Source organism: Aquarana catesbeiana, linkage group LG01 (assembly GCF_042186555.1).
Source record: "Aquarana catesbeiana isolate 2022-GZ linkage group LG01, ASM4218655v1, whole genome shotgun sequence".
Lineage (NCBI taxonomy): Eukaryota > Metazoa > Chordata > Amphibia > Anura > Ranidae > Aquarana > Aquarana catesbeiana.
Genome location: NC_133324.1, coordinates 145,749,410 through 145,760,171, shown reverse-complemented (window position 1 = coordinate 145,760,171; position 10,762 = coordinate 145,749,410).

Below are 10,762 nucleotides of genomic sequence, written 5' to 3'. Positions count from 1 at the left end.
TTATGTCTGCAGTCTCTGACCATCTCCTGTACTATGTCTGAGGGGTCTTTCTAACAGACTCTCTAACAGAAGCCCTCTCTGTGTGCATCAGAGAGACTCCCCTCCAGGTCTCATTAGTGTACGCTCTTCCTGTATTTTCTTTATTGTTAAAAGATCATGGGAGGATCCCAGGGTAACGAAGAGTTCTTAGGGGAACATCTCTGTGTTTGAGTTGTTGCCATAGAAACATTTGTAAAGGTGAGGAGTTGGTAAGATGACCACGCGCATGTGGGGGCGCCAGAAATATTTCTGCACCCAGGCGTCTGTGACCCTAGGATTGGCCCTGCATACATAATCTTCTTTTCTTCAGGACTATCGTAGTCCACATGACAAGAAACTTCCAGTAGGTGTGCAGATCTTTTTGCAATTATAGCAAAGTGAGCTGTGATTTTTTTAGACAGCTGACATGATAAGTATCAACGTTCTTCAGACATCTAAAAAGCTTTTGAAAGCACACTTTTCCATCAATGCTGTTTGTGGCAGATGTCATAAAGCCAAGGAATGAGGGAGGATATTTTTGAGGATGGGCTCACTCAGATTGTTGGTCCAACATTTGATCATTAACAAAAATGCCCATAAAACCGTTGAGTTTTTTTTTTTACTGCTGAAGTAAATTTATGTTCTAGAGATCACAAAGACACATAAACAGCTAGAAATGAGTAGCCATGCAGACAGTCACGTAGGAGTAGCCATGCAGACAGTCACGTAGGAATCTATAAAAGTAGTGAAGTTGCATGTGACAGGTCTAATTTAAAATCTTAATAATACCCAGGTAATTCTTAACACTCAATGTAGTAACCTGGCATACATGTGGTAATACATTCATTACTTTTTTTTTTTTTATCATAGGTGTTTAACCTAGAGCAGCAATTATTCAATTCAATCTTAATAAATTTTTTATCTTAAAATAATATACACAAACTATATAAGGCTCAGTTCCCACTATTGTGACTTAAAGTTGCAGAGACTTTGAAAAGGTTCTTGCACTACCTTGATGCGACATTCAATGCAACTCTTATCTAGAGACTGTAAAGTTGGATCAAAGTCACACTCCAGAGTCTATGAATCACATGACTTTGGTAGTCATTATAGTGGAAACGTAGTCTAAGACAAGAAACGCTTAATTATCTAGGGCAGGGGTGTCAAACTCAACTTCATTGTGGGCCGCATCAGCATTATGATTGTCCTCAAAAGGGCTGGTTGTATCTGTAAGATTAGATGTCCAGCGCATCCCCCTCCCCTTACATTAGATGTCAAGAGCCACCCCACCATCAGAAGTTGAGTTCCCTACTCTCCCTAACATCACAGTGCACCCCCTTTAATTATGCTGGTGCTGGGAAGAAGCTGGATGCATTGCTTGGAAGCAGAAAGTATGGGTCTGGAAGAGGACCAGAGAAGGGCTGGAGCTCTCCTGCAGTTGCAGGAGAGGTGCGAGGGCCACATGAAATGGCCTGGAGGGCTGGATTCGGCAACGGGCCTTGTGTTTGACACCTGTGATCTAGGGCATTGAAACTCATTAAATTTCAAAGCTCATACATGTCAGATTATAACACCACATAAAATTTAGCACCTAATATTGTAAATAGGAACAAGAAACTGGGCAGTACAGACTCAGATGACTGCATCAATATTTAGCTAGTGGGGGGAGTGAAACCCATAAATGTTGACATATGAAAATAGAAACACTTTAGAACAATACTTCCATTGGTGAATTGTCTTTGAAGGCTGTGGTCTCCTTCTGTTCGGAAGACCTTAAATCAATCAACTCAGGGCATAGAACTAATCTGAGGAATAGGCATCAAAATTTTAGTATCAACACATTATATTTTCCTCCTAAAAATAAACCAAAGGTTAGAGATATTTAGCATACAGTAAGCATTTTTAACATTTTCTTTCTTAGATATTTTACCAGTGCACTTTTTCTAATACCAAAAAATTGTTTGACGTCAAACTAAATGTTACCACGTGGATTTTATGTATGGTATACCATTACTATAAAAAAACTATTATTCACCATGGTTAAAAATGAGCAGCTCAAAAAAGCTAATTTTTTTTATATACAGTAAGTTCCCCTTTGTCTTGCAAGACAGTTATACTTCACCATACTGAGCACATTGGAAAACTTCTTCAAAAATTGTTTCTTCTATGGAAACAAAGATTACCGTTAATACACTCACACATATAAATATACATTATTAGGAGGTTTTTTACTTTCTTTTTTTTTTTTTCATTTACAGTTCACTCAGCTTACTCAATTTGCATGACAATACAGCTGTTCACACACACACAAGCCATGCAATTTAACCCGTGTCAAAGAAAGGGGGGGGGGGGGCTCGTTGCTCCTTTAAACTATAAAACACCATTCCTTATTTTTAAACTTTAATCATTAGTGAAAAAGGTTTTTTTTTACGTCACAAATCTTTTCACTTTAATTATTTTTATCAATTTTATTAAATCTATTGGGTGTGGCTCCAATGACCACATGATTAGCCACCCCAGCAAGTATTTAATTTAACAATTTTCAGCTCACATTTTTTAGATTAACTTTTCTTTTAGAATAAGCAAATATAATATTTTATGTTTTCTTTTTCATATTAAATTGACCACACATTGAACTACACATTGCACACGATTTTACAATTTTAAGTAAAATTTTTTTTTTTTTATACCCAAATTATATAGATCAAATTGTTCATGATTTTAAGTCAGAAATAAAATTTTTAGTCTTTTTAAGGTCACACTTTACAGACAAAATATTTTTCTTGCTTCTAAAAGTTGTCCCATCACTTTAAAACATACATAACAAAAACCAAAACAAATCATCATGCTACCCATATTCATACTGTGTTACTATTATTTCACATTCATCAGTCCCTCCCTTCAAGGAGCTTACAATCCTAAGGTCCCTAACTCACATTCATACATACTAGGGACAATTTAGACAGGATCCAATTAACCTACCAGCATTTCTCCAGAGTGTAGGTGTACCCGGCGGAAACCCATGCAGGCACAGGGAGAACACGCAAACTCCATGTATGTAAAGTCGTGGTTTGGATCAACTGTTTTGCTGATACAGCACTTTGGGCATATTAATACAACTAACATGACATAACAATCCATGGATCTCACACACATATATACAACAAACATAACTCTCACACTTAGCCAACTACAACCTGTAGACAAAAATATTTCTCTAATAAAACTGCATTATCCCTTCTCTTTTATATATATATATATATATATATATATATATATATATATATATATATATATATATGTTCACTCATCTATAATGGGCTCTAATCCATGTGTCTACTTAGGTCATTATAAGTGCGCTGGGTGGTAGGGTATAATGTGCTTGCAGTTATTTTAGCAATGTTATTATTAGGTTCAAATTCATTTACAGGACAATAAGTTTCTTTCATTTCCTTTTTTCAACATTTTTGTCATTTGTTTTAGCCTTCTAGTGGTACAAAACCCCCTGTGTGCTTTGGTTCCATTCCTTGAGGGACTCGGCCACTCCTGTTAATAGGAGTTCAGTTACACAAACTGAATGGGGTCACACAGACAGCCCAAAGGAGCTCCTGGTGGGATCACACAGGTCCAAATCTGAGGTGTACTCGGTGGTACAATTCCCCATCTCACACGGTGGTTAGACTTCCTCAAAAATTCATCTATTCCTAGGTCCCCACATCACACAGACACAGTGACCCTAAGTAAATAGCAGGAACTGTATATCTGGCCCCCAATCTCGGTCAAGGATCTATACCAGACTATACACTGCACAAATCAGCCACACAGACTGACAGGCACACAACTGGGGGGGGGGGGGGTTTAGTCACAGAAGCTGCTAAAAAAAGGAAACTCTGGAATTAAGATGTAAAAACACACTCCTTTCTAAATAGAAACAGTCCACTTATATGCAAGATACATGGCAGCACATATGACAGGCACGCAACTGAATAGGGGTTCAGTTACACAAACTGAATTGGGTCACACAGACAGATTAAAACAGTTCAAGAATGTAAAAAGCACTCCCTTAGACAAGCCACTCATGCAGGACACACACAGCATCACATATTCCAACAAATTGTGCAGTACAGTAACCAAAGTAATCTCAATAGGAGAAAATTCTAGAGTATAGAATCTGACAGTTCTGCTTCCCTAAAGTCTTCCACATCAGTTTATAGGCACTGTGCAGAATAGGAGAGATAGTACTTCTGCTCATTTTGTAGTCTTATGGAGAACTAAGCAGACGAGAAAAGGAAATCAGATTTTCATTCAAAACTGGTACTAAGGTTTCAAGCGGCGCTGTTTTTTTAAGCAGGCCGTCACCCTCGGCAATAAACCAAGGCCTCACCACACATAGTACCTTATCAGCCACAGCCTATGAATGATCCCTTGAGTCCGAACACACGATTTTTGACCTGGCTGGTCACCCCAGACTTCAGGAACTGCAAAAATCCTATCTAAGCACACATTGCGCCTGAAATAGGGCAAGTCAATTATACAGAACACACACTTGCAAGGACAGTAATAAGTACAGATAGTATGGAAAGTAAAAAAAAGAACGTAAAAAAAAAAAAAAAATTCAACAGTCAAGGTTCTTGGAAAGAGTACTTCTACATGACACCAACTTACGCAAATCAGTACAACACAAGGGGAAATCACAGTAAGCAGAAAGTTAGCTTACCTTAGACAGTTTCCAGCTTGTGATGTCCTGTTCATCAAAAAGATGTATTTAATATTCAAGCCTACAGTTTTAGCCATAGGCAGGGAGAACAATACAGTAAGTACATGGTGACATTCAACATGATTGTTCTGACTGAGGCTGGGAGCCGAACTTCCTTTTATGCTCTATACATAGTTGGGGGCTACCTTGTAAGTCTCTTTGAAGTCCTGAATAAATTGTTGGTCATTTACATTGCTAAACAGATGGTCAATTCACATATAGATGTCACTTCCCAATCTCTGTGGGAAATCAGAGATAAACCTTTCCACAGCTCAAGGTGTGAATGGGATTTGACCACAACCAAAAACAGCTGTTATATTATATGACTAACATAGTTGTATCCAGTGTAGCTGTTTAATCAGAATAAATGTTTTCTTAATCATAACTAAATGTTTGATAAATAAATGGCTATTCCATTTACCCTATCAACAGGGATATAACTATTCCTCTCGACTGGTTTAAAAAAAGTTTTTGTTAGGAATCCATTCTTAGTTAATTGTATATCCAGATCCAGGAAATGTATAGATGTGTTACTGATTTCATAGGTAAGCTTGATATTTTTTTGATTGTCATTCAATTTTTCCAAAAATTCAGTTAGAGTATTTTCATCCCCATTCCATAATATTATACAATCATCTATAAATCTTCAATACATTATCAATTGCGGGGGGGGGGGTATTTGAGTGCACCGCATATTCCTCGCATTCGGCCATAAAAATATTAGCCACGCTTGGAGCATATTTAGCACCCATTGCAATGCCATTAAGTTGCCTATAAAATTCTGAGTTATATCAAAAATAATTGTGTTGTAAACCAAATGCCAAACATCTTAAAATAAATCTTTTCTGTTTAGAAATGATATTGCTATATCTATCCATGGCCCATCTTGAGGCTTGTATGGCCTCCTGATGGCCTATGCTTGTATACAAAGATGAGACGTCTGCTGTGGCTAACAAATATTTTTGATCTGGCCTGATTTCAATGTTATTCAATTCCTGAATCAAGTGCTTGGTGTCCTTTAGATAAGCTGGTGTTGATGGAACTAATGGTTGCAAAAAATTGTCCACATATTCCCCTAATCCTGCATTTATAGAATGTATACCATTTATTATTGGCCGTCCCAGCGGATTCCTCTGATCCTTATGGAGCTTTGGTATTGTGTAAATAATAGGCACCCTGCATGTATCTGGTAGGAGATATTTTTCCTCCTTTTTAGTTAATATATTCTTTTTGCTTCCTTTTAGTATCAACTCCTGTAATTCACTTTTATATTCTCTAGTGGGATTTCCTCTAAGTTTTATATAGGTATTCTGATCATTCAGTTGTCCTTGAAGTTCATTGTTGTAGTATTCTTTTGATAAAACCACAATTGCACCTCTTTTATCGGCCGGTCTCACTACCACATTGTTATTATCTTCCAATTCTTTGATTCCTTTTCTAATATCTTGCAGATCTTTCATTCTTTTATTTTTATCTACCTCTTGTGTCACCATTTTGTTAAAAACTTCTATATGTTGGTTGTTATGAACAGGGGGGTTAAATAAGGATTTGTTTCTTAAGTTACTATGGAGAATTCTTCCAGGTGTATCAATCCTACCTCCATTTTCTACATTAGTCACAATAGTTTTGTTCAACATGTATTTTTTGATATTCAAATTTCTTGTATATTTTTGGATATCCACATATTACACATAATCTAAGGGACACCAAGCACTTGATTCAGGAATTGAATAACATTGAAATCAGGACAGATCAAAAATATTTGTTAGCCACAGCAGACGTCTCGTCTTTGTATACAAGCATAGGCCATCAGGAGGCCATACAAGCCTCAAGATGGACCGTGGATAGATATAGTAATATCATTTCTAAACAGAAAAGATTTATTTTAAGATGTTTGGCATTTGGTTTACAACACAATTATTTTTGGTATAGCTCAGAATTTTATAGGCAACTTAATGGTATTGTAATGGGTGCTAATTATGCCCCAAGTGTGGCTAATATTTTTATGGCCGAATGGGAGGAATATGCAGTGCACTCAAATACCCCCCCACAATTGATAATGTATCGAAGATTTATAGATGATTGTATAATATTATGGAATGGGGAACTTCCTTTTATACTCTATACATAGCTGGGGGCTACCTTGTAAGTCTCTTTGAAGTCCTGATTAAATTGTTGGTCATTTACATTGCTAAATAGATGGTCAATTCACATATAGATGTCACTTCTCAATCTCTGTATGAAATCAGAGATAAACCTTTCCACAGCTGAAGGTGTGAATGGCATTTGACCACAACCAAAAACAGCTGTTATAGTATATGACTAACATAGTTGTATCCAGTATAACTGTTTAATCAGAATACATGTTTTCTTAATCATAACTAAATGTTTGATAAATAAATGGCTATTCCATTTACCCTATCAATCCCATCTCTTGGTTAAATTAAAAATTGACCACATAACTAACAAAACATAACATAACAGCACTATAACAAATAATTCATACACTGGTTGTGAACAGTTGGGTTCTTGACTATTCAGTGTAGAGATTCTTTTGGTGACAATTAAAGCTGTGTGGGGCCTAAATAGATGTGAATATTACAGGCAATAATATTGGAGAAATGGAACAAACTACGTCTCCTAACACATGCACAACCTAACTTAGACTGCAAAAGAAAGGCATATACAATTACAATTCCTATAAATCGCTTCTGAATTCCAACATCTCCCTCCAACTGCCTAATCTTAATTTAAATATTTATTTTTCTAGTTCATATTCCTCCTAATTTATGTACCCAATTTACTTCTGCAGAAAAATCTCATTTTGCTTTGTCAAGGTTAAACAAAAATAAAAAATACAAAAATGTAAATTACACGTTGGTCTAACAATGTATGAACACCAAGTCTTTAGTTGATTCCTCCGCTGTAACTTTGACAGCTCGTCCTCCATAAGACTCCATTGCAACACCTTAAGAAGGCATACAGTTTTCATACATAATCTTCTTTTCTTCAGGACTATCGCAGTCTACATGACAAGAAATTTCCAGTAGGTGTGCAGATCTTTTTGCAATTATAGCAAAGTGAGCTGTGATTTTTTTAGACAGCTGACATGATAAGTATCAAAGTTCTTCAGACATCTAAAAAGCTTTTGAAAGCACACTTTTCCATCAATGCTGTTTGTGGCAGATGTCATAAAGCCAAGGAATGAGGGAGGATATTTTTGAGGATGGCGTCACTCAGATTGTTGGTCCAACATTTGATCATTAACAAAAATGGCCATAAAGCCGTTGAGTTTTTTTTTTTTACTGCTGAAGTAAATCTATGTTCTAGAGATCACAAAGACACATAAACAGCTAGAAATGAGTAGCCATGCAGACAGTCACGTAGGAGTAGCCATGCAGACAGTCACGTAGGAATCTATAAGAGTAGTGAGGTTGCATGGTGTCACCGAACAGGAACATAGCTTACAGATACACTTGGAGCCACAAAGGCAGACTTGCTTGGGACATTATTATTCAAAGCCTAAGGCAATCTGCTTCAGTTTGAAAAGGCAGTACTGGCTGGGCATGTAGCTATTTAAATTAACAACAGGAGGTTTAATCTAGTCTTAAAAACAAGTTTTGTGGGACAAGATACAACCGCAGACCTTATATGTTATATCATTGAAACTAAATGCCAATACCAATACACTAATAATACCAGCATACCTACTGCTCTTTGGGAATATAGGAGACAGATCTGTGAAAAACTGACGATCTGTGACAGGTCTAATTTAAAATCTCAATAATACCCAGGTAATTCTTAACACACAATGTAGTAACACTGACATACATGTGGTAATACATTCATTATTTATTTTTTATTTTTTTTATTATAGGTGTTTAACCTAGAGCAGCAATTATTCAATTCAATCTTAATAACTTTTTTATCTTATAATATACACAAACTATATAAGGCTCAGTTCCCACTACTGCGACTTAAAGTTGCAGCGACTTTGAAAAGGTTCTTGCACTACCTTGATGCGACATTCAATGTAACTCTGATCTAGAGACTGTAAAGTTGGATCAAAGTCACACTCCAGAGTCTATGAATCACATGACTTTGGTAGTCATTATAGCGGAAACGTAGTCTAAGACAAGAAACGCTTAATTATCTAGGGCAGGGGTGTCAAACCCAACTTCATCGTGGGCCGCATCAGCATTATGATTGTCCTCAAAAGGGCTGGTTGTATCTGTAAGATTAGATGTCCGGCGCATCCCCCTCCCCTTACATTAGATGTCAAGAGCCACCCCACCATCAGAAGTTGAATTCCCTAATCTCCCTAACATCACAGTGCACCCCCTTTCCTTATGCTGGTGCTGGGAAGAAGCTGGATGCATTGCTTGAAAGCAGAAAGTATGGGTCTGGAGGAGGACCAGAGGAGGGCTGGAGCTTTCCTGCAGCTGCAGGAGAGGTGCCAGGGCCACATGAAATGGCCTGGAGGGCTGGATTTGGCAACGGGACTTGTGTTTGACACCTGTGATCTAGGGCATTGAAACTCGTTAAATTTCAAAGCTCATACATGTCAGATCATAACACCACATAAAATTTAGCACCTAATATTGTAAATAGGAACAAGAAACTGGGCAGTACAGACTCAGATGAGTGCATCAATATTTAGCTAGTGGGGGGAGTGAAACCCATAAATGTTGACATATGAAAATAGAAACACTTTAGAACAATATTTCCATTGGTGAATTGTCTTTGAAGGCTGTGGTCTCCTTCTGTTCGAAAGACCTTAAATCAATCAACTCAGGGCATAGAACTTTTTTTTATATAAGTACCCCTTTGTCTTGCAAGACAGTTATACTTCACCATACTGAGCACATTGGAAAACTTCTTCAAAAACTGTTTCTTCTATGGAAACAAAGATTACCGTTAATACACTCACACATATAAATATACATTATTAGGAGGTATTTTACTTTCTTTTTTTTTTTTTTCATTTACAGTTCACTCAGCTCACTCAATTTGCATGACAATACAGCTGTTCACACACACACAAGCCATGCAATTTAACACGTGTCAAAAAAAGGGGGGGGGGCTCGTTGCTCCTTTAAACTATAAAACACCATTCCTTATTTTTAAACTTTAATCATTAGTGAAAAAGGGTTTTTTTACGTCACTAATCTTTTCACTTTAATTATTTTTATCAATTTTATTAAATGTATTGGGTGTGGCTCCAATGATCACATGATTAGCCACCCCAGCAAGTAGAGGTTCCATTCACATGACTGCTCTGCCATAGAGTGTGTGTTTCCCTCCCATCTAGTCTGTGTATATCATTACTGGCTGATGCCACATTGGTTAGCATGGCACGGCTCTGATTGGTGGGCTTCCCTATTCCTGGTTAAGGACTGGCTATACTTTGCATAAGTCAGCCCCTTTTAATGCAAATCCTTGTGACTATTCTGAACAGGAGATTAACTTGACCTTTTCCCGGGATGTTAAGTATTGATTGCGGGTTGCCTTCCTTCATTTTATATCGAAACATGGGATCCTTTGAAGTGAATATGTGTAGAACAATGAGGTTTGGGTCCCATTGTTTAAGTACACAATGGGATCCTTTGAAGTGAATATGTGTAGTATAGGGATGAGCCGAACACCCTCCTGTTCGGTTCGCAGCAGAACATGTGAACAGGCAAAAAATTTGGCAGAACACCATTAAAACCAATGGGACACGAACATGAATAATCAAAAGTGCTAATTTTAAAGGCTTATATGCAAGTTATTGTCATAAAAAGTGTTTGGGGACCTGAGTCCTGCCCCAGGGGACATGTATCAATGCAAATTTTTTTTTTTTTAAAACGGCCGTTTTTTCAGGAGCAGTGATTTTTTTTAATGCTTAAAGTGAAACAATAAAAATTAAATATTCCTATAAATATCGTGCCTGGGGGGTGTCTATAGTATGCCTGCAAAGTGGCACATTTTTCCCGTGTTTAGAACAGT